Source organism: Falco punctatus, assembly GCF_963210335.1.
Source record: "Falco punctatus genome assembly, chromosome: 10".
Taxonomy (NCBI): domain Eukaryota; kingdom Metazoa; phylum Chordata; class Aves; order Falconiformes; family Falconidae; genus Falco; species Falco punctatus.
This window is the reverse complement of record NC_137590.1, coordinates 23,280,003-23,305,804: the sequence shown is the minus strand read 5'-3', so window position 1 is coordinate 23,305,804 and position 25,802 is coordinate 23,280,003. Positions and strand designations below refer to the sequence as shown.

General features: G+C 37.6%; 1 protein-coding gene across 1 annotated transcript in view; it reads right to left on the bottom strand.

The window, feature by feature from the left end:
- The window catches only part of LUZP2 (leucine zipper protein 2), a 291,793-nt gene that overhangs the window by 249,777 nt on the left and 16,214 nt on the right, over window positions 1-25,802 (bottom strand). The window contains exon 2 of the mRNA XM_080405373.1: window positions 8,421-25,802. This exon is cut by the window's right edge and continues 15,358 nt beyond it. The gene's annotated coding sequence lies outside the window, so the exon portion shown is untranslated. The remainder of the gene's footprint in view (window positions 1-8,420) is intronic.

The following is a 25,802-nucleotide window of genomic DNA, read 5'->3' as shown; positions in this document are numbered from 1 at the left end:
TCATTAAGAGAAACGTACTGATTAGACAAAAAAGGAATGCTTGGCCAAGCCACAAGAGCGAGAACATCAGTTTTATGCTTGTTTAGAAGCTGTATGCTTTGTGTTCTCACAGAAAAGATTAAAGACCCCAACAACTATTCAAACAGGTAGTAACAACTACATTAAACTTCACAATTTATGTAGTTATACCTTTATACAATCCATCTGAATAAGAGCTACCCACTGTGTAAAGAAGTTTCTGGGACACATAAAAAAGCTTTCTACTAGAATCTCCACCTTTTGAGGTAGACATTGCTGCACATGTTCTTCGACTTCAGTACCATATGAGAGGCAGCAACTGAACTGAATACAATCTCAGATAACTAACACAAGTAGGGTAAGACATTTTTACACCTTATACATTTAGATATAAAAGGACTGGGATATTATCCAAACTGTCTACCTATATTTATCAATGACTTAAGTAACACCAACAATATTTCAGAAAAACTGAATTCAGCTGTAATTTAGCATTGCCCTGCATATTAGCGTAATGGCAACAAGACTAGTTTGAAGCTGAAATAAAATAGCTACCTTCCTACCCTCCTACCCCTCTAAAAGATAAAACTGTGTTCCTTTTCTTTTCTCTCACATAGCTGTCCTGACAAGAACCAGCTATTCTAGCAACACATGTCCAGTTACTTCAAAGATGATGACTGTTGGAACAGCTGCAGAAATATTTAATGAGGAATTTTTCATTTCTTCCTTTTTACAATGTGCTATATACTTTGGGATAAAATGTACTCTTTCTGTATAGCAAGTGATTTTTGCAAATATGATGATACTATGCGTCATGTTAGCTATAAATATGTACTGTGCTTACTAAGAGCACAATAAACATAATTTCTACAGAAAATATAAAGCTATGATGAAGACAGCTGATTAAAAAAAAAAAAAAAAAAAAGGGGGATCCGTTCCAGATTACAAAGCTCCTAGCTTCCGATTTGTTTTTCAAACCACATATTAGTTTACTGGATTTTTCTCACTACCTTGAAGATCATAAGCTAAGGAAAAGAACAGATAATAGGAAGGACCTGGCATTTGAAAAATCAAGAAAACAATAGCAAATATGGTTTTGATTCACAAAATCCTGCAGAGCAATTAAGGGTTAGGTTTTAAACTTGCCTGCTAAGGATGCATGCCCTGATTCAGTACAAATCGGGGCTTGAGAGTAGTTAAAGCTCAGGATTCAGAGTCAGGCAATGCATGCTCCTATTTCTCTACACCCTCCACTTCACTAAAACTCTGAAATGCTACTGAACTTCTGCGGCTTGACTTTGTACATTTCTTTAACTGAATAATGTCACTTTTTATGAGGAATCTATTTTGAGCATGTCTCGTAAAGTAGTTACACATATGCTGTATGTTTTCATATCTGGTAAACCACATCTGCATCTGACGTTACAGGATTCACCTTTGTACATTAATCACATTAATTGCAATCTTGCTAAATTGATTCAGATATCTGAAATACATTAATCAGATCAATGAGATAAAAATGTACTCTTTGGTTAATCATGGAGCACTGCTGAGACTGAGAACCACGGTAAGCTACCAGTATTTTTCTTAAATATGCGAACGAACAGTACAATTTGCTTATAAACATCAAAATGAAATGCAATTTAAAAAAAATCAATCCAACAATTAACCAGAGAAAGTACTTAAGTGATGCTTATTTCCAACTTCTCTTTAAATAATGCTTTCTGTTGGCTGGTTAGTCTTATTTATAATTCCCCAAATGCATCCCCCGTTTCTCAGGAGGACTCTGCAACATAAAAAATAAATACTTTTCTTCCAGTCAAAAAAAACCCCATTCCTTTGTTTCCCATTATTTCCTGTTAGACAGCATGTGCTAATCCAAACGCCCTCTTCCCTGTTGTTACCCACTGTCGGCATTTCATTAAGTTCTATCCAATTGGAAAACCTTCAATATGGTTACGCAGGAAGTATGCAAGCGAGTCCAGGAACTCTTCACAAGAGCTCAGAATAATCCTGCTGAATAAAAAAAAAGTATCTAAGCAGTTCTCCTTCCACAAAGTAAAAGGGTTGGTACAAAAGGAAATGCAACTGTGCTAGGGGCGTCTTGGTTCCTACACCTCCCCCTTAATTACATCTTCTGAGAGAAGCCTTCTGCTTCCTCCCTGCCCATTTTTCCAAGTCTGTCACAGAGCTCTGGATAGCTTTGCCAGGCTTAAAAAAACACTCACACAGTGAAGGTGAAGTTGAGGGTCAAAGCCAAAATACAGCTCACTATCTCTAGGTCTGTGTGAATCTGACAGCATGCTAGCTAGCTATGATAAATAAAAGATCCCCTTGCCTAAAGGATTTCACTGCATACCCCTTGCTACCTTTAATTTAATCTCAATTCACTCAAAATTCAAGCATTAGAATGAAACTAACTCAAAATATCCTGTCACAGCTACGGGGCTTTTTGGTTTTTGGCTTTGTTTTGGGTTTGGGATTTTTGTTGCTGGAATATTTTTTGTTTGGTTGGTTTTTGTTTTTTTTGGTTTTTTTTTTTTTTAATACAGACTCTCCATCAAACTTCCATAAATCTCAGACTTCTTGATTTATTTACCTGAGAACAAGTTACTTAATCAGAAATTTGCCTTGAAAAACACTTGTCAAACTTACAAACTGGAAAATGGGAACTTATTGTATAACTGAGTGAAAGGAGGACTAAGGCTAATCACACCACTTATTCCGGCTTTATAGTGCCCAACCAAAAAATTTTTTTAACATGGAATATGGGAAAAGATACTCCATGTTCTGAGCTCCGAGCTCCTACAACGCAGCCTGTTCCTCTGCCTTTGCAGCTCTGATTGCCAGTGGAGAAGCGCAGAGTGCTCAGGAAAGCCAGAAAACAGAAACTTTCCTGATGCAAATGAAATGGTGCTGTAACATATAAGCATGGTCAGAACAGGTCCTTTCTTTTTTTGATGGAGGGGCTCAGTCCCTACAATAACTCCCGCCAGTTTTATGGATTTCTGAGTAGATCCTGCAACATCATTCTTTCTTTACATTATATTTGAAAGGTGAGTCAATATGGAAGTAGCCAACTTAATCAGCTCATTGACTATCAAGGAAATCTTCATTGTTGTTTGGCCACAAAAATAATTTCCCACTGAACTGGCAACATACAGAAAATCCAGCAGCCAAGAGCTAAACTTTTTACCAGAAGATCGTGAGACATTTTGCAAACTGAGCAACTTCCAAATAGTGCCAAGTAGTAGTATGCCATCGAAAGGCAGAACTGTTAGCATACACAGCACTCAGCATCACAGGTCCAAATCTGGCTTATAATGTTCTTCATCACAAACTGAATTTCCAGATTGTCCCAGTTGCAGCTGGGTTAGAATTAACTTTCTTCCTAGTAGCTGGTACAGTGCTGGGTTTTGGATTCAGTATGAGAATAATGCTGATGACACAGTGACGTTTTAATTGTTGCTAGGTAATGCTCACCCTAAGTCAAGGACTTTTCCGTTTCCCATGCTCTGCCGGTGAGAAGGTGTGCAAAAGGGAGGGAGCAGAGCTGGGACAGCTGACCTGAACTAGCCAAAGGGCTGTTCCATACCATACATCATGCTCAGTTTATAAACTGGGGCGAGCAGGCTGGGGGCTGCTGCTGACAGCTCAAGGACTGGCTGGGCATCAGTCAGCAGGTGGAGAGCAACTGCGTTGTGCACCACCGGGATTTTTTCTTTTTAAGCCTTGGTTTTAATTCTTCTCTTTTATTACAATAGTTTATTCTTATTGTTGTTATTATTATTATTATTGATTTACTTTATTTCAATTATTATATTTTTCTTGTCTCAACCCATGGGGTTTACCTTTTTCTGGTTCTCCACCCCATCCTACCGGGGGAAGGGAGTGAGCGAGCAGCTCTGTGGTACTTGGTTGCTGGCTGGGGTTAAACCAATACACAGAGGAAACACAAAAGATTCACCCATTAGTTTCAATGAGAGCTCACTATTTATTTGTCAGATGTACTGCAAACACTGCTTAACAAGGCTTGCCAAAAAGAAAAAAAAAAAAAGAAAAAGGCATCTTAAATGAACCTTTAATATGTAAAAACCGTCATATACTCAAACCTAAGGATGCTTTGCTCCTCCCTCTCCCGTTCCCAATGCACAGTCCTAATTAGTTCACTCTTACTTCTGAGCTAGCTACCAAAATAATTCCCACAAGGAAGGGTAGCACTCCCCCCTCCCAGCTCTCACCAGTCCACATTTTTCCCCAAACTATGCCTCTGCCTGCAAGCAAAGTTAGTTTTTTCTGAAATTGCCCAAGTATGGTTGTATCTTCACGTCTTCTAAAGTGAATTTAGAAAGATTAATAGACCAGAAAGTAATCTAGTCCAAATGAGATTAGAAAATGAGTAAATTAGCCAAGCAATTATGCAAACTTCATATTGTACAATACAGTGGCAGTGCCACATTGCAAGAATTTCTCCCACAGACAGACAAACATTCATGAATCATCTAAATATCAAAAAAGTTACTAACTGCCATAATTACTCAGGTTTTTCAATACTTCCAATATTTGCCCAAAGAGTCTCAAAGAATAACTTAGCTTGCAACAGATCTTTAGAGGTCATCTATTTCGACTTTTCAGACCTGTACAAATCACTAAAAATGGAACTGTACGTGCCATGCATAATTAGAAACAGTCCGTTCAAGTTTTCAGGGGTCATTGGCACTCTTAATTCAGTAGTAATTAAAGTTCACCTTCAAGAAAGTTTCTTGGAGTGTTTTCAAAGCAAAAAATTGTGAAAATTGTCCAGGAAATCCATGAAATAACCTGAGTGATAACCCAAGAAAACAGCTACCTGGAATTGAGAAAGCAGGTGCTCTGGTAATAAAGCAATAAACTCAGATTAAGGTTCGATTCCTGCCCTGACTGCAGACTTTGACCTTCAGTAAATCGATTTCATCCTCTCCGCCTGAAATTCCTGTTCTTTCCTCTCCTTCCTCTATAAGGGAACAGATGGGTTTAGTCTGTGACTACTTTCAGAGATAAATTTTCTCTCTTTATTTTTATATAATAGACTCTGCTCCAAAATGCATTCAAGTATTAACATGTTCTATATTACCATAAAAAATATAGATAGTATTTTTGATTCAGTAGGTATATATTGTGCTTCTCACCAAATACCTCAATTAGAAGTAGCAGCTAGGTTAAGTATACTCTACAATATCCCAGGGCCATGAAAGCTACGGGTACTGTGACGCCGGGAAACCAGGGACTTTTTCCTTGCTGGTGAAGTGATCAAGAACTGCTTATTCAAAATTAATTCTAATTATAGACCTTTAAGGTGGGGAGAGGGTGATGAATTAGGCATTTTTGCAGTTTATACAGGAGGTACAAAATTTGGCTGACTCAGTCATGGAAGAAGTGCTTTCAGAAATGTCCAGATTTTTGTATTATAAATACAGGTTATGGAACTACAGGCACACTAACAAAACTATTCAGCTTAATTGCTGGTGACTAAAAAAACTTATGTAAATCACCTTGGAGTGTACAGTGTTTTCATAGACCAGGCTCTTCCTCTTGACTGTACCATAGCATATTGTAGCAGTTCTGTAACCTCAGGTATCATTTCAAACTTTCTTTTTGAAACTGAGGCCAAACGTTGTCTGATAACTTCTGTCAATTGCTTAGTTTTGCTGAACAGCTTTTTCCATCTATAAGTTTCTTTTGTTTGTCTTACAGCTCTGGTTCAAAGTATGCATACATTCTTTTTCTAGCCCTTCATCTAATCAGTAGCACAAGAGAAATTGTCTATATTTTCTAAACAGATGTTAAGGTTAAACAAAAAAGCTTATTGTGTTTAAAGACGCAGCAAATAGCTGAAATTTTATCAAATTATAAGAGCATTCTAATCCACCAGTTTTCAAGACTATTCAGTGCAGATATTTATACTCTTCCTAAAATAATGAACACCTATAAAAAAAAAAAATCTAATTAACTTTGTGAGAATCTCCTCACTGCATGAATAGCTTGGGCAGGTAATTAATTTCGGCACTTTATTTTCCTTGTTCCTACTCCTAACAAAGACTCAAAATTTCTTGTAGGTGGATTCTCTATCTTAGTGTTTGTTCAGCTGGAGTCCCACAGCTTTGTGAGAAAAGTGTGCGTGTCAGGGGTTGCTTTTTGTTTCCTTTGTGTTTAACACAGCTATGATGCTCTGCGTGCATACAGTAGCAGTAAGATTCCAGGAGTCTTCCCTGGATATAATTTTATTCTGTTACATTACTTCTTGCCATAAATACTTGACAGCTCTGCAGCCATTTAACAGCTTTCTAACTTCAGGTCAGTGTTAGAATAGGATCTCTTTGTAAAGTCATTTGTGTTCATCATTTGGAACTCAGGAAATGAAAGGAAAGCAAAAGAAAACCTTTATGCTGCAGCTGAAACTCTTTTGGCTTGGATTTAACTAAATCTTAAAAGCAGTCAAGCTTGCCCACACCTAGGCAAGAGTGGAGAAGGCATCAGTTTTGACACACATGTTGAAATTCAGGAGCCAATGCTCAAGTTTTAAAAGCAAGTAGATACCCTAGAACAATCCCAGTTTCATTTGAAAAAAGAAAGAGATCAAGAAGGTACAAAAACTATGAGTAAATAAAAGGTGACTTAAGCAGGTGTGTAGAACTAAGCTTATAACTGCATATTTATATTTCTAGAAATAGAAAGACTAAATCTAATATTCAGTGCAAGCAGCTTTTGGCACAGTACTACAACTGAATACATAAAATTTTGAGAAATTTATAAAATGCACAATATAATGCAGTGTTGCTATATTTGCTTGCAAATTACTTTTGGTAAGAAATTGCAGACAGTACACATCTATCTTTGCTGTGTTGAAATTTTACGTGATATATGATGGTAGAACACAGCTAAGTCTTCTGAGTAATCAAGCAGATGCCTAACTATTAGCTTGGCAAGTCGTAGTACAAATAGACACTAGAAAATATATACGACAGCTTGTGTCTTTCACCGTTCAAACAGTGAACTTACACTTTTTAAATGTTTAAATGGTACTTTATGTTTAACTGAATCTCAGACAAAGGTATGTTTGCTACATACAGTTTGCTACAATGGCAAACTGTAATCAGATCACAGAAGGGGAAGTCTGTTCTAGTCATTTGTGACTACGGAGGGAGTTTGTTCTTCATTCTTCTGGTCCTTTAAGAACCGAGAGTCATTGATGCTCAGTCATTTGTAAAGTACAGGGTGGATGTAGAACTCTAACCTAGCTGAACTGATTCTATTTCAAGTCCATTTGGGGAACAACCTCGACTAGATCCTTGACCACACATTTGTGTGATCCCTGCAATGGAAACTCAAATCTCTACTGCTGGAAAACTCACAGATGGGAACGTCTTTTTAGGAAGCTAGAGTTCCTTGGCAGTTTCTCAACATTTACCTGCTTTTTAACATTCCACATCAGTCCCTAACACATGTATAAACTCTTCAAGAGCTTAGGAAAAAAAGTTCCCAGTCAGCTCTAATATCAGGGACTCAGAACTTGCCACTTACACAACCTCAGCCATGCATCAGCAGCTGCAGCAGGAGATATTGCTCTTTCTAACCTGGGTAACTGAGATTTAAAACAGAATACATCATCTGGTCTCAGAGTGCTTAACAATGGAGATTGGATATCTACAACTAAATCTTTCTGCATCACTGAAAGGTGTATATATTCTAAATATTAAGAAATTACTTTTAGTGTTTCCTACTCTTGTAAAAAAAAAAAAAAAAAAAAAAGAGAGAGAAAAATCCCTCCAGTTACTGAAGCGTGCTTTCAGAGCATCTGTTGATACTTACGTTGAGTGTGCTCTATCCCCTTCCTACTCCAGCAATAAAAGAGGTGGAGAATGGGGAAAGGAGTAGAACCACTCCTGCTTCTCTGCAGAACAGAAAGCCCCATTTCACAGAACAGTTCTGAGAAGGTGAAGACAGCAGAAGAAAACACTTTAGGCCTTTGCCTGAACTTTTGACAACAACATCAGCAAAACCTGCTGCACCTTTCTTCTCTTCGAAGAGAATGCAGATAATCACTTGCTTTCATAAAGACAACTTTCTTACTACTAAATCTGTAAAGAGGCAAAGTGTTCATTGTTTCAGAGTTTAAGATCAGACTCTTGGAAGCATCCTATGACACCTCTCAGGTAGCTCATGTGGTCTCCAACTCAAATGTAGAGTTCAGTGGAAATGATCTTTAATGGCTTTCCTAGAAGATATTAAAAAAACCCAAACAACAACAAAAAAGCAAACAAACAAACCCCCACAAAACAAACCCAACCTCTGCACACCCACCCACCCTTTTCCAATTAAAAAAACCCCAAAACACCAAGCAAAATAAAGTCAGGAAAATATACCAGGTTTTGAGACTGGAGAGGTGAAAATAGGTGTCCTCTGCAAGGAAATACAGGCTATGTCACATAAATGTTGCATCAAATCCAATGCTTCACGAAAGTCCATTTCTGGCATTTTGTGGCTGCATTCCACCCTGGCAGACTTCACTCTACAGCTGTTCCTTACCTTTTAGGAAAGGCTGTTCTGCAGCTACAGCATTTCTCACAATAGTTTGACACTTACAACTCTTCCTTCTTCCCCTGTAAATAACATTTTTCTGTGATATTCTGAATTTCTCATCCTTTAGCTATAAGATGGTAGCTTCTTATTCTGATTTCTGAAGAGACACTGAAAACTTAAAGTTTCTTCAGGAAAAAAAAAAAAATCCTTTTAGTCAGCTTTGCCCGTGATTTCTCCACTTTCCCCATAGACACAGCAGCAATTTATATACACAAGTGCAATTTAAATGATCTCATTAGTGGCTGTAAATGACATTTAAATTGCATCTGTTAACCCAGTTGTCATCTGGGGACAAAAACATTTCCCTTTGCACAGTAACCAGAGAGACTCCATTTGTATGAAATTAGTGTAATCTCTTGACAATGAGAAAATGTCAGATTTATCCAATTTGTTTGGGAACTGGGCATGGATACAGATTCACTCCAAGTCTAATGATGATGTGTAAATAGTTTGTAAATTACCAAGAGGTACAGACTCCAGGCAGATCCATGACATGATTTCTTTGACAGCAAAGCTGTCAATGCCTTTCCTGCCCTGATCTGCAGGATACAACTATAAAGCAATTAAAAAAATTATTTACGTCAGTTCAGCTAAACTACTGCAGAGAAATCATGAAGAATCAAGTTCATTTTGGTGAATATGGCTGAGCCTACAAAGAGTTGTAGCATGATAGCTGAGAGGGCAAACCACAGTCTAGAACAGTGGAAATTCAAAACAGCTTCACTGTTACAGGGCAAGGTGGAATCATGGCCTTTAAAATTAAAATTGTTATGTTCTGCATTCTGATTTTATAACCAGCTCAGTCTTTTACTACTGAACACAATTACTAAGCTTGAATGTTTATGATATTAGATCAGGGGGAAGGAGGGCGTGTTGTTTTTTTTTATTAAAGCAAAAAGGGCTTAAACCTAAGAACGATCATTTATCAGAGCAGCACTGAAACCAAGAAAGAAAATTCCTTCGGTACTACAGTGCAGTTTATCAACACACTAAGAGTTAGTAGGCTAGATTCCTCAGACAGTCACACCTGATGGAAACACAGAGCACACATCCTTGGGCTGCAAAACTTATTTGCAGCTACAAGGAGCTCGGCTTACATATGTTGATTTTTCATTATTTGAAAAATCATTTGAAATTTCAGCAACTTAAAGGTACCATTAAAATTTTATATATGTTTTTATAATCCACAATGGTATATTCCATTATAAAGGAAGTGAATGTGGCAGCAAAATGTACAACGTGAATGCTTAGGAGCAGTTACTGAAAGTTAACCATAAAGATACTTTAAAATATAAGCCTATGCAAGCTCAGTTGGATACCATTTGAATCACAGAGGTGAACATATTTCATAGACTGGTAAATTCTTTATGCATTAGAAGATGAGTATTTCTATTACAAGATAAAGTATTTTATTTGCTTAAAGGCCCTTGAAACAGATCAAGCAATTCAAGCTAATAGTGAACATGCCAATATGTCTTAAGTACATTAACTATGACTAATGAATAATATGCAAACTATGCAAAACTGACCATTTCAGCACATTCTCATTTTTGGAAGCACTTACTACATAACGGTTGATGATACTTAAAGAAGACTTCTGAGGTTTACAGATGCCCTTTAAATTGAAGTTTGATATTTAAATAGTCGCATACACATTAGCACACAATTCCTTGTTCTATAGTAGAATATTTGTGGTCAATTCTGTTATTTGACATGGCATTTCCATTATAAATCCCTATAGCTATCTGGGGATTATTTCATGCTTTTTGCTGAAATTCTTTGCTTAAGAGAAATTAATATTTTACCTTAGCTGAAAGGAAAACTAGTTGGAAAAAGTTTGAGACAGATATACTTAAACATTGGGCTAGATGAAAAGTGGAAAAAAAAAATGTAAAAAATTCAGACTTTTTCCAGCTCTGTGTGTTGATCCCTACGAGCCTATAATTCCACAGAGACAGATCATAATGCTGGGTTAAATTTCAAAATCTTCATTGGCTATTTTCAGAAACAGACAGTCTTCAAAGGATATACAAAAGGTAGCATCATGCTTTAAGTGCAAGACAATCAGAATTTTTTTGGGACAATAATACATTTAAAGGCAAGGGGGGTGATATTTTGATTAACAGAATTATGCTATACTATTCCGTCTCGTACAATTAGATCTGTGCAGACTTCCAAACGTAAGGGTCAAAGTTTGACCTCCTGTTATGAATGTCCACATAGAGGACTAGCCTGCTGAAAATCCAGCAAAAGGTAAAATATTTGCATCCTCAAAATCCCCAACAGTATGGATGTTCACAACGGAAGATCTCTCCATCTTCTTATTGAGGGGCTCCTCTGCCTTTTAACTTCTTTCTAATTTAGTTACTAAATCCACTACTCTATCACTAGTTCAGTTTATATATAACTAGTTCCAATACTAAGTAGTAATACGCTAGAAAATCAGAGGAACTGAAAGAAAGTTCTCCCTAATGGTCTACAATAAATAATCTTGTGAAAGACAGTAAGATAAATTTGGACCTTCAAATGATGTCCTAACTAAGCTTAGGTTAATCCTTAGGTACTCCAGTATCAATTGGATAAATTAACAGTTGAAGAACAGGTCAGAGTGTCTTTATTTAATTCTACAAATAAATGTTAGCGGTCTATACAGCTGAGTTCCTTTGCTCTGTCAGCGGCTTATTTTAGTCTTTTCTTCTCCTCTCACTAAGAAGTTTTTAGAGCAGGTGAAAAATTGGATTCACACTGTGCCATCCCTTCCCCTTGCCTTTTTCCTCTCTCCTATTTGTATCTCTCCCTTCCATCTCTATGAGCCAAATACCTGCTGGAAATCAAGCAGAAAGTAGAAGGAATACCTATTTCAGCCTAGCTATTTCAGCGTGCTGCAAGCATAAGAACCGATTAGCACTGCAATGCATGCTGAGCCTCAGAAATAATTGCCTCCAAGTTCTACACCTCTCTCAGCATCTCCGTATTATATCATGACAGAATTGTAGCAAAATTACATCATCTTGGGCAAAACTGGTGCAAAACAGGTAGAAAACTTAATTCCAATATGCTAGAAAGTCAAAAGATAAGACACCAAAGAAAAACAAAAATCAGTAGGGATTCATATTGATGTTTTCATATGAAGAAAGCTAATTTGCCTTCATTTAGATTTGAAATGTTGTTAAAATACCAACAATATTTTCCCTTCAATTATTATTCATTACCCATGGAAATATAAGCTGCATCTAATTCATAATAGTTTTAAGCATTACTAAAAATGAAGGACAACTAATATTCTCGGAGTTACATTTCTAGACATGATCATAAAAATTTAAATCACTATTAACAATTTACAGTTCCTTATTGAATAGATACTTCAAAAACTATGAACTTCCATGTTACTCTAAACAACTTGGTACATCTATTATGCCCACTGAACAAGGTAATAGATGATATATGCCTCAAAAGTACACAAACCTAGCAAGATTTGCCTAAGAGAAAGGCAAAAGAAGTGCTTGACTACTGACAAATATAACTTGAAGACAAAAAATTAAATACCAGACAATTTTTAATAAAACTTTTAGGAAACAGAAATAAATTTTGATAAAGAAAGGTCAGAAAGATGCATGCATGGGATGAACGGGATGCATATGGCTCAAAGGTGTGTGAAGTGACGTATGTGGAAACACCATTCTGCAAGAGTCTTGCTGGGCTTAGGAAACTGGAAACCACACTCCTCTGAGAGGATAGGCAGTAAAACAGGATGCATTTAAAGGAACAGAAAGAAAAAGGATGAAAAGTGCAAAAAGGGGAATATGGGAGTCTGAAAAATATCAAAATTAACAATGAACCTGAATAAAATTACATGGGAGTGGTATTCTGAGACACAATGACCAATATCACTATACAGATATTAAGAGGTAAGAGGATTTCAAGAGGTATGGGCGTAGTACTATCCGAAGTGTTGGAATACTTCAGTGGAGAGATCCAGCTCTCACCTAAAGAACGAACTCGCGCAGTTATCTCCATGTTTGGCCCTGACATAATTCAGTTCTTCTGCTGTTTACCCCCGAGCCACATCTAGCACACGAGGATTGCTAATAGGTTGGTAGTATTCCAAGATTTTAATGGAAAGGATCTTTTCCAATAGATTAAGTTATTCCGTACTGAAAGTATATTGGATTATTCTGCAGGGCATGGTTTATAGTCTGCAATTCCTTATGAGCAGTGAAGTGCTATGCCTAATTTGTACAATTTTTTCAGTCACTCGTGACCAAGTTAGAAGCCGAGTGATTTAGCTCAGCAGCCTTCAGGTCCAAAATACAAACTGGAAGAACTCAGAAAATATTTATACTACATGTGAGGGAGAGACAGGGCTGTAAGCCCAGGTCCTCGCTGCAAAGTAACTGAAGACAACCAAAAATCTACCCCAAGAATGTTGAATTTAAAACCAAGAAGAGAGATAAAACCAAGAAAGCTTTCAGTATATCAGCAGTTCTGCTTCTCAGCTTTCAAAGTGTTTCAAGACTTGCCAACAGACTTGCTTTGGGTGTTCTTAAAGATTTTCAAATTACCAAAATTTAGAGGGGAGGATAAATAAGCAATGCTTATGCTGATCACATAGACACAGGCTCCTGCTCATGAGCTAGTTTTACAGATTCCTTAACAAATGGCTTAGAAACAGACCTAGCCCTGCAGAAGTATTTATTTCAAAAAACACCCAGTGGCAATGCCAATTCTATATTAACGTGCATTCCTTCATTGATGTGCCCACTTCACATAGGTCATCTGAGAAATATGTTATGATATTTTAAAAGAGATCAAACTGCATATTATATACAGCATTTATACAGCCGAGCTGTGAAACCAGGCTAGGTCAGACACGAAGTTTCTGATAATAGAACGCCATTAATAAATATTTGAACAGCAGAAGAGTGAAAGTCTGACTGACGAACCAGTCAGAGGACAGACAGCCACTGTGTCACAAATAAGGTATTAGCAAAACCAGAGGAGCTCCACATATGATGATCCTCCGTTGCATCTGCATTCAGTGAGCATTGTCATGAGAACATTACAGAATGCAGTCCAAACAGTTTTCTGTGATTAAATGCGCATTAGCAGATTTATGCTTTGCCCTATTTCACAACTGCTATTCATAAAGCAATGCTACAGGAATCATCTAGCTTGTTATAAAACAGTTTAAAACCAACAGCATGTCTCTTATTTTTGTATCTCAACATTTAAGCAAAAGTTCCCAAATAAGATCCTTCAGACTTGTGACAATCACTAACTTAATTTTTATCTATACAGAAGGGAAATAAAGGCACAAATAAGAACAACATAGTAAGAACAAAATATTTGTGTTACTCAAACTTCTATTCCTCACAAGCATGCAATATGGTGTTCAAAATTGTACGGGTGGAAGTGTACTTAGACTGTTAAAGCTTAGGATCTGGGGACCTAATCAGAAAGAAATTAAATATTTCAGCTGTATCAAAGGAGGCATTACTTGACAATGTTCAGAACTAAAGCACAACTACATCGAAGTATCTAGTATCTACAATCAAAACCCACAAACAAGTAAACCATGGTCTATGACCTGTTCTTCTTCAGGAAAACATTCAGTTTATTGCAAAAAACTCCACAGCCAAACCCCAAAACCACCATCAAAATCTATATATATTCGGAAGAAAGATGTACGAAAGCCACTTGAATAAAGCAACAGACCTTCCAGAAGTTAAGACAGAAGAGCCTCTTAAGACTACATTGTTCTACTGTTTGCTACAGTGTTCTGTAAAATACAGTGTTGACATCAATTCAAGAATAAGAAGGAAATCTTGTGAAAAAAATATATCTTCATCTCAGTAGGTTCTTTTGTACCAAACTCTGCATACAGCCATATAACTAAATAATGAGGAAAAAGCACATTGATTTGTGTTTCTTCAGCAGATAGTCTAAAACCAAAAGCAGTTTACATTCAAGTTGGTCAATAACATAGTATTTATGGATGCACCTATTGCAAAGGTTTAACAACAGACCATCTTTCAGAACTATTGCTAGAATACAAACACCAGGTACTATTCTACCCAGTGAATAGGTTTTCTTGATTAATTTAAGACACATCACAAGTAAACTTGATCTGTGTTAGAATTTTTCAGTCTGACACTTCCAAATATTCTTTTCTGAACAGGAAGATACTTGTCTGCTTTCCTTTGTTGATCAAATTCAGAACACGTGGTGTCCAAATTGCTAATTTGCCTTCAATTATCATCCCATGCATTTTCAAATGATCCACTTGCAAATCCCAGGAATTTCCAGCTTGTCCAATTAGCATGTTACAACTTTAATTCAGCTCCCTGCTGTTCAAGCCTAACCATTTTTGCCGCTGAGGAACTCCCCTTTCTTATATGTGATTTATAGGTCTGGTAATTCACATATTCATCCACAGCTCAGACAATGTAAAACAAGAGTGGGAAAAAATCCTGTCTTTGTTTAAGTATAATCATACTCTTTCTCCAGTATCAGAGTACTCCCTAGTCCTATATCGGGGCTTTCATATAACAAAAAGCAAGGTGAAGGAGCACCGTCCAAAAAAATACTATTTCAATTTCCTGCAAAGCCTGTTTTATGTATTCCTCCAGCACCCCCACTCCTAATAAAGGAAAACAACACTTAGAGATGTGTTTTGTTTAAGCCCACTAATTGGATCATAGCTCAAGTGATGTGTCTTCAATGTACAAGAGAAATTGTATGGTCTTTTCAGCTTCCTGGAGCGTTCCTTAGCACACGCTATCCAACTGCAGTAGGTTTTGCTCCCCTTCTTTCTCCCATTGTTTCCACTTCCCTTCCTGAACACTCCAGTTGTCCTCAGTTACTTCTTGATATGAACAGTTCTAGTCACCATCCTCTATTTAATATGGATATGTGACCACATGAACTCTATCATAAACTTTGTGGATGATGAACTTATCTACTGATGTGCCCTTTTCTTGCTGTGAAATTCCTTCCAGCCCCAAGATATTTCTGTAGTCACCTAGGCTGCCTCCCAGCCAAGACGTGTACAAAAAACTTTTAAAATTACAGTTTTATAGCTCATTTCTGATTACCCCACATTTTTCTGGTGCCAATGTTATTGCACTACCTCTACTGAATGAAAAATGATACTGGAATTCTGTCTCGGGCTAAGAACAATTAAAATTTGAGATGTCAAAAACACAAGCAAAGATTTCTGCTCTGCTGCTTAAATCGCATCACAGACTGTGACTTTTAGCAGTCTCATTATATCACTTCACTCTACTGATCATAACCAACTATCTACTCAAGCGACTACAGAGCAGGGAGAAGCTGTAGATCAAACACCCTGTAAATAAGTCTAACAAATGAGGCACCTAGTAAGGACATGATCTTCATGGTAAACAACCTGTTAACTCCTTTCCTTCCCATGATCAGATATAAATTGTTCAACTAGTAAAGCCATAATATATGCAGAGTTCCACTTAGCACTAGCATAAATTTTCTGCTAAGTTCTGCTTTATAAAAAAAAATCTCACAACTTGCAAAGCACATTCAGAGCTAAAATACTGCAAAAATATCTTAATCCTGTTTATATGGAAATTACATCAATGAACCCCAGCAGAGAGCTTCCTTTAAGCAGGCAGCAGTAGTGCTGTCATTTACTGTTAAATGCCTACAGGAAAAGAAATGAGGGAGAACTCTCTACCCGGTTGCAACTTCAGGGGAATGTAGGAACACTACTGCTTGCCATACATGCCACAGGCAAACACAGCTTTCAGATATAAAAACCTGAAGGTATGTCCAGAAGCTGTAAACTACAGAGTACACTTATCTTTATAAGCACGCTATACCTAGCAAATTTCATTTAGGTGCCAAAATGAAATGCAATGGTGTTTTGAAGGCATCTTGAGCTGCTTGCTTAGCTGGCATGAAATAGCATAACTTCTTGACCTCAAAACATCCTACTGATTTAAATCTGATAAGAAACTGGCTGCTGATGGAGCTTTCAGTTGTTGTTGTTGTCCATGTTTGCTTCTCATAATAGTTTTCAAGGAAACCTGTTCTGAACACTGCGTTCTTCAAAAATATTTTTTCTTACTGAAGCAGCACTGTATCTCAGAAGCTATTTTGATATTTAATCACAAAGAAGGTTCCAGAAATAGTAATTTTCTTATTTCCTAGCCTGATTATAAGAAGTACAAAGATTTTCATCCATATTTTGGTTCTACATACAGAAAAAAAAGAAAGAGGAAAACCCACAAAAAACCGCCCACAACCCTGATTTATAACAGAATCAATAGCAATAAAAAGATACCTGATAAACTCGAGCCAAAACTGGGATGGACAGATGCTGCATTGTGAGTAGTAGTTTCAATTTGTCATTAAGCACTGAGGAAGCGCTTAGCTCAATATTTTAATTCCTTATAGAACAAAAGGCACTTTGTTCACTTGAAGAAGTGAACATTTAAAATATATTTCAGTGCAGTATACGGGTTTACTCACAATATCTAAATAAACAAAGTACCACAGGGCACACACATCATGTCAGAACTGCAACTGATTCTACCGTGCCAGTACATATTTAGGAAGTAACTCCAATTTAAACACAGCAAGGAAGACACTCTGAGCACACAACCATTCCATGCAAACATTGCCATGTTTTTGTCTGCATTTGAGGAAGCAGGAACTAACCCTAAAAACCACACCACACCTGGCTGCAAAGTAACATTATTACCTGTAGCAACACTAACAGGTGTATCACATAAAACTCTTAAGGAACTTTTCACAACCTCCCTACTCTAATTAATAGTAACATACACAAAAGTAGCATATACAAAGTCTTCCTGGAACATGAGTTTATTTTTTAAATCCCCATGCACTAATATCCCATGCCCTGTTTTTAACCCAAAACAAAACACCATTTGTCTTTTGATCCTTGGGGGTAACAATGCAGAAAGGCTGAAGCTTGCCATCTCCCCCAGTTTAGCCATAAGCTGCTTTTAGATACACTCTCACAAGGAGGAGCAGAGTAAGAGCTCACCAGCATCCCTTCGGAGTTCCCGTCCTGCACTCTCAGTGGGTTTCCTCCCAGGTGCCATCTGCTCAGGAGTCAGGAGCTGAGAAAGAGGGGGTTTGCTACCATGAGAGCCCCAGCTTTGGCAAAGAGGCTCTATTCCTTCAGCGAGACCACAGACTTCAAAAGACTTGATGCAAAACACAGTGCAGCAGCAGCCCCAGGTCTTTTTATCTCCCCACAGAGCTGGGAGAAGAGCACGCTTTTCTCAAGCCTTTGATCAAATTTTAACAGTTAAATAACACTGGCTGGGCTTTTGTCCCTTTATAATTTGAGTGGTAAGTGAACATAAGTCATTTGTTCTGATAGAAGAGAAAAAATTAGGGCTCATACACTTTCATATTCACATTAAAACTAACCTGCATGATGTAGAAGAGATTCATACAGCAGAGCTGGAAATTGTTTTGCCAAGGCCCAATCAAAGTGGTTGTCAAGGAACCATGTATTATCTGGTCAGTGAACATACACACACACACACACAGGTATTAATCATTATTTCCTATTTGTATTGGCATAAGCATGAGACAAAGGAAATATATCTTACAGTTACCTTCCCACCACTACTGAAGTAATGATCGAGACCTTTAGCTGGCACAAATGGATTTAGCTATGGGGTTTGACCATATACTCGGTCTATTTTTGTTTTACAGTTCAGCAACAGGGTTTCTTAAATATCCTCACTTCATTATTTGCTACTATTAAACTAAACCTCATCTGAGATATACATCAAGCATAAAAATAACAAGTGGCAGTCATTATTCATTTGAATGGTAGGAACAGGTCATTTGACAAAACACAGCTTAAAATCTGAAACAAAAATTTTGAGTGCAGACCAGAGGCTATGAATGCAGCTAGCACCTGAGTAAAAAAAAAAAAAAAAAAAAAAAAAAATCTTCTGAAGGAAAGCCACAAAGCAATTAAATAAGAAAATAATTCCCTTTTGGATATTTTAAATAGCTTTGTGTAGTGAGTAATTTAGTCACTGAACTATCCACTCAGATCTACTGCTCAGTGATAATGGCTTGTAAAAACTGTCCCAGGTATTGAAACAGACAGAACATTTCAATACTGCACTAGTAAGAATTCAAGTGTCCCTCGATGACTGACTGACTTTTATTTTCATTGATACATTACTTCAGGTTTATACATATATATATATATATATAATACCTTCCATGTTTGCTTAAAAAAAAATTCAATATTCCATAGTTTTAGTAGAACTACTCAGAAGTCACTTTTCTTATTCTGGCTTCTCATTAGCTTATATGTCAAAAGGCAAAGGCCAGAATCACAGCTGTAATTTCAAGTGTAAATCAGAACAGGTTAATTCTTTTGAAGTCTGACACAAGAAACATTCATATAGAGTATAGATGGAAGGTTGAGGTTATATACTCAAGCAATGAAAAATTACATTATCACAGCTGAGAGGTCGGCTGGCTCAAAGGCCAGCTCTAGATACTTCTGTTGTAAAGTGAAAGAACACTTGTAAAACCAGGATTTTTAGTAAAGTTTCTGCACCAATAACATGATACCATTTAACAGCATTTAAATTATATGTTCATTAGAAAGTTGCCATTTGATCTACACATTTCTTATGGAAAAATAAAGCATATCTTCCTTTGCATGAGGCTACACTTGTTATTCCTGGTTATTAGATGAACTAATTGGAGTGGGGCCAGGGGGAGCTGTGGTGTAAGACCTGCTGTTGTGCTTTAGCTTGCTAAGAAAACCCACTTATACCTTCAGGACAAAGCATCAGTGGTCTACAGACCTGGTCCATTGAATGAGCACTATGACCAATATATTACTGACTTTAATGCCACATTGGTGGGCCAATTCATCTAAATTCTGTTGTAACACTATTCTATATATAACATTCTATGTAACACAGAAGTTCATTCTTTCATAAAACCATGCACTCGCTTTTGTTCATTGTTCTCTAAAAGTGAAGTTTACTCTGTAAAAATTTTAGTTCTTCACAGAGGAGCTAAAGTAATGCTGTTTCTTACCTTCCTGAAGCTATGGTCAAAAAATATTCAACAAATATGACCTTATTTTATTTGTCTCATATGTTCTGCTTAGAACTATTCTTGAGGGCTGAGGAAAAGATTTTTAATGTATTAGGAAAACTTCTCAGATGTTTTAGACAGCAAAAAAATGCATCAGAATAAACTGCAACTATACAGCAACACTGTGATCCTGCCACATCTCCCAAACTAAGAATCAACTGGGAAAGTTTAGAATGCATTTTGTGTTTCAGTGAAGCCTCACTCTCCTTCCCCTTGAGACTCATTAGCCAACAATCTAGAGGACATTAATGACTAGTGTGCTACCAGTAAAGATATTTTCCACAACAACAACAAAAAGGTACTGGCAATTTTCATTAGTGACCCTAGGACTTTCTCTTAAGAGTGCTAATCTCAGGGCACTGCTGAAATGTCAACCGGAGTTATGATTGCACCTGAAAACACTGGCTTTATCAGGTTGGTCTAGTGGAACTGGCCTGGCTCCATCTTCTTTACACACTCCCTTCAAATATATATACACATTGAAGGGACCCCCTCAAGCATTCCCTTGTTTAGGCTAAATAGCCCCAGCTCTCTGCCTTTCCTTATATGAGAGATGTTTCAGTCCCTTCATCATCCTGGTAAACTCTTGACAGTAGTTCCATCTCTTTCCTGTACTGTGGAGATCAGACCCGGACACAGGGCTCAGCCGTTGCAATAGAAGGAGGGGGAAAAAAATAACTTCTTTCAGCCTCCTGGCCACGCTACTCCTAATGCAGCCCAGAATACCGTTTAGCCTTCTTTGTTACAAGGGTGCATTATATATGACCACTTCTTCATACGTTACATACTGTTTTTTTCTTTGTGGATGCCTATATGGAGTCATTTAAACTTCAACAGGCCACATGAAAATCCTTCCATACAAAAATAATTTAGCTTGAACCTCACAAAAATCGTATACTTTTATTCAACACTAAAGATGATAGATAATTTGAAGCAATCACAAATCAAGATACTTTACCAAAGCTGAAGAACATTGGAGAAAGATTCATCCCAAATTTATCCTGATATCAATGTGTATACTCCATTATGATGCTATTCCATCCCACTGTGAGACTGTTCTATATAAAAGAACATTCAATATATCATTATCTTCTAGACCATTTTCATAAAATTGGAGTGATATTTTATGAACACGTTTTACTTACTATACAGCTAGGTAGGCAGAATTATATATATTTTAAACTAAAAACCTCTGAGGATTTAAAACATGTGCATCACAACATTCACTTGGTTAAATATAAATGGCTAAGTCTCCTTTCAGATCTTTTTAGATCTATTAAAGCATTAGTTCTTTTTGCTGCTTCTCATGGCGGTTCCTACCTTATGCTGATAGCAACAATTTTTACCACTGCTGATAGATGTGAATAGATTTTATTTTGGGTAAATAACAGCAAGTATTTAATGATATCTAATTAGATATCAAAGCTCTTCCTTCTTTTAACCATGCCCATATTAGTGTAATAGAGCTGTTCCTAGAAAATCCAGCACATTTTAAAATCCAGAACATTTTAAATTTAAGAACATTTTAAGACTTCACACTCAACTACTCTCAGGAAGGTTTCTTCTTTGTCAAGAAAAAAAAAAAATCATACTAGAAGCTTAGTAAAAATGGCACGTTCAGAGGGTAGCAGCAGAATGAGTGACCCAGCACTGTGAAGCAGTCCATTTTGATTCCAGTACACGATGCAGTTACAGCCATGACTGTTCTTCATATGCAAATTACCATATAATGACAGCTGTGCTGGAATAATGGCTTAAATTCAGTTTGTTTAAAAAAAAAAACAAACACACACACCCAAGATTCTACAAGGTATATTATCAACTATCTGGCCACAAAGTAAGTACAATCAGCACACATGATTCATTCCCCACCCAAACAAATACTACATACCTATATGTACACACAGAGATACCTTTTCTGTGCACAACAATCTGTCAAAATCTTATTTGCTTACAGCAAGTTGATCATCTGTAATAGTGGATGGAGTGGAATTGATTAGATTTTATAAGCTTGCTCATTTGCTAATTAGGATAATGTGCCTGCTAGCTCCAGATCCTCAGCTAGCAGCCTTCTTATTTAATGGAGACTACAAGACTGTGCCCTTAACTGTAGCAGTTTAAATTAGCTGAGCAGAGCTAAAAGCCAGTCAAGGAATGATTAGGTGAAAGATGTGCTGGGGTTATTAAACCAAACAGACCGCCTGAAAATTCACATCTTCTCTACAAAGACCGTGAAAGCTGCAAGAAACTCTTTGATGTTTTCTGTCATAGATACAGAAGTGCTTCACCGAATTGCTACAGCCATCTACCACGGCATTATCACACATAGTTCCATTCAGAGGTCACTGTTACAGACAAGCACTAGATTTAAGCCTTCAGGACTGTGTTTCCAAACATATCTCCTGACATGGCTTCACTTTGGAACTGCCTTGCTTATGACCTCTAGGTTATATCACTGCAACATCCTCTACTTGGGGCCACTGTTAAATAATATTCACATATTCAGACTTGAGTTACCTTTAAAACCAGCTGAAACAACCCCTGGGGCTACTGCATGCTTGCCACATTCTGCAACCCCTGCTCTTTAAAAAATAACCATACTAAAACACAGAGCACTAAAATATCCATATAGCCCACAGAATTCTACCTTCCACACATTGCTTTGGGTCACCACAGTTACAGATACCAGCCATCTTATGTTATAACTTAAATTAAAAGTATGTTTAAAGCATTTCTTTCCCTGTTGGGAGGCAAAAACAACAACAGACTTTCTGTTGCCCGTTTGTAGAGAACTCAAGCAGCAATTCTTTCAGCCTCTCCTGCCCCAGCTCCTGCTCTTGTTAGCCCAAGTTTTCCAGTACTTCTGTCGGATCTAAAAAGACTGGGTGAAAATTTAATTTAAAACACAGAGGAAAGCACAAGAAGCCTTCGGCCATTCTTTTATAGGCAAATTTTCTCTTAATAATATACATTTATATGTAAAGAAGTAAATAACAGGCACCAGAAAAGGTAACCCAGTTTAGCAGAAGAAAAGAGGCCAAACCTTTACCTTTACTTCCTCCTTTCCCAAACCTCCATCCAGCTGATAAGAAATCCACACTAGGAATGGGCATGTCAGGTGTTTTCTATCTAAACCAGGAGTGAACTGTAACTGAGGCAATTAAGGTTTACTTAGGGCATGCTGTAAAAGCAGCTTTCTTTGGAAGATATCTTCAAGAGAAGCAGTAGCCCATTCAACTAAGACTGTTTTACACAGTTGTTTGCTTTCAAAGCCCTTATTTACTGTGTGTAGGAGTAGCTGATAAAAGGATTTCTTCGTTGGTGTTATTTCTTTAGTTCTTAGACTGCACTAAATCTTTTTCCTCTCTATTATTCAGAACTTGGAAATTTAAGTGCAAGTACCACATAAATGCAAAGCAATTATTTTAACACAAGGAAGTCCCAGAGCACATGTTGTTTGTGTAGCTCACTTCACAAAAAAATCACATGCAATTATTATTTCTTTTTTCTTTTACTGCAGCAAACCTTAGTGTTCTGTGCTCCAGTCTGCTTGCAGAAAGAACTGATGGGATTATATGGAGACTGACAGGGCCAGCTGGAATTCTGGATAGATGGATCTTAAAATGTGACCTGAAGACTTTAAAAACAGGACTACAGTAATTGTTTTAGGAGTGAGCTAGCCAAATACACCATCATTTGCTTGAATAGAAGAATTCTGCAATTACAAGTTTATAAAAACAATCTACCTTATTTAAGCAAAATTGCAGCAAAGTTTAAAATGGGATTTGGGGTTCAAAACTAAAATTTTACTTCCATGTTAGTTTGTATAAATTAAGTAGAAGCTTTATGTATACTTTTTTGCTTTGTTTCTTTGTGTTAGCCATTATAATGTCAGAACAACATTTGAACATGACATTAAAAGGAAATAGCAATAATTCGTGACAATACAGCATACAGCTCTATATTCTCCACTACAGTTATGTGGAATTCTTTTTTGGGGGGTGAGGCAGAAGAACTGTTTTGTCATTAAAAAAAGAAAGATTTTCAGTCTTGGAACCATCTACTTATTTTAATTTACTCCTCGTGTAAATTTACTCCTTCTGAAGTCAGGATAGCCTGTAGTCCTTTGCAGCATGTATCATTACAACATACAAGAAGAAAAACCTGGGGGAAAACTGCAGCAAGCATTTCAGCAAAACTTTGAGAGTTCACTGTTGCAGCTGACATAAATAAAGGGAGTTCCTTAATCTTAGGTGGAATTACACCAGTGTATTACAAATTGGCCCAGATTTTTATGCTTGTTAACTCTTCCTACCTGACAGATAGCTATAGCCGTGAAGTTTCCTTCCTAGGGCATTCTTCCTTTGAGACTATCAAAACATTTGTGTAGCTTGTTTTTTGTACACTGGCAACAGTGACTATGCAGGCTGATTTTCCTCAACATTTACCTCTGCATTAACTATGTTTCCTAATCTCCTCCCTGCCTAATGTAAAACCTGACTGAATATCTGAGTATAGAGAGCTGAATTCAGCTTCCTTTCAACTATGAGTATAGTGTACGAACCCTTCAGTTCTTACCCACTTACTAAAGATGTTCAGATCTAAAAAAATAATCAAATACCAGTTAGTTTGTCACAGTTAAAAGTCCATTGTTGTTGTTATGGTCTTGCTGATGTTTTTGACACTGAAGACAGCTGCTGATGAGAAAGCATATATGATTTATAAATGATGCTTCATCACATAGTTCAAACACACTCTGCTTTTACTATAAATGTACAAAACTCTTCTCATTTAAACAGCCGCTTAATTTCATCCATTTAATCTGGAATGGTGCCCAGGCAAGTAGGGAGTGAGTTAGGGTAAGTATGTAAGTGTTATCCTAGTCACAAGCATTTTACATCCACTCAATACTGTTCCTTGTCTACACCCAACTATATTAAAGTTTTTATGTCCTTACATAGCTAAGAATGGATGGGTTTGAACTGCTTTCACGTTAAAATTTTCAACATTCTGAAGAGCTGAACTAGTGCTTCTCTCTCCATTTGTAGGAGCAGTAGGAGGTTTTTTGTTTCTTGAAGGAAAACACAAAATAAAGGCATAACCACCAAGAAGGAAGCACTACATGGCTCCTTCCCAATGCAGCACAGCTGTAGCTCTGAGAGAACAGCACCGACCAGGTACTTACACGAAAAATCCTTCAGCTTCTGAGCCAGCTACAAGTTTTGAGGACAGTATAATTCACGCCTTGTGACTAGCCCTTACCTCTTCCTTCCAGGATTTTAAGAAGAGTTTTAATACATCTCTTCCTACTGCCAGGACTCACTGGCCGCACCTGCCACCCAGGGCCAGGCCCCATAGGCGCCCATCCCTCCTGGCTCTGCTCAGCAGAGGCCACCAGCCACCATGACGGGCAGCCCAGTGCGCCTCACAGCAGAAGGAAGCTGGAGTCATATTTAACAGAAAACGATACACCTTAAAAGAACATTACAAGTTATACAGCCATGGTGGTATCAGACAGCATCTGCTGACTTCCATATATTAGTATTCTAGTAGGATATTAAGGGGTTTTTTTGGTCAGCCACGCACCAGGCTGCTGAGGCATCCTCATGCTTGGCGGCGATTTTCTGGCACTGGCCTCTCAGAGGTGATGTCTCCCATTGCAAAGGACAGAACATGCTGCTTCCAGGGGCATGGATATAGCAGAGGGGGACAGGATCAGCAAGGCAGCAACAGCAATGGTGGCCTGAGAAGCAGCCCACCCAGCAGCCGGGCGCAGACCCCCCTTGCCCTCATGAGAGCATTACCTGCGTCAGGTCAGCCCCTAGGAGGCACGTCTCTGGTTCCTCAGAGAGCGATCTGATTCATTATTGTACTGAAACCAGGAACAACATCTAAGTGAATGTCAGGGGGGAAAATCTGCTGACTGACTTTGCTGTAGGATTTCAGTCTCCAGGCCCAGGTGTGCCATCTCAAGCACAGAGCATTTCCAGTGCTGGGATGTGCAAAAGGATTAAGGGCTC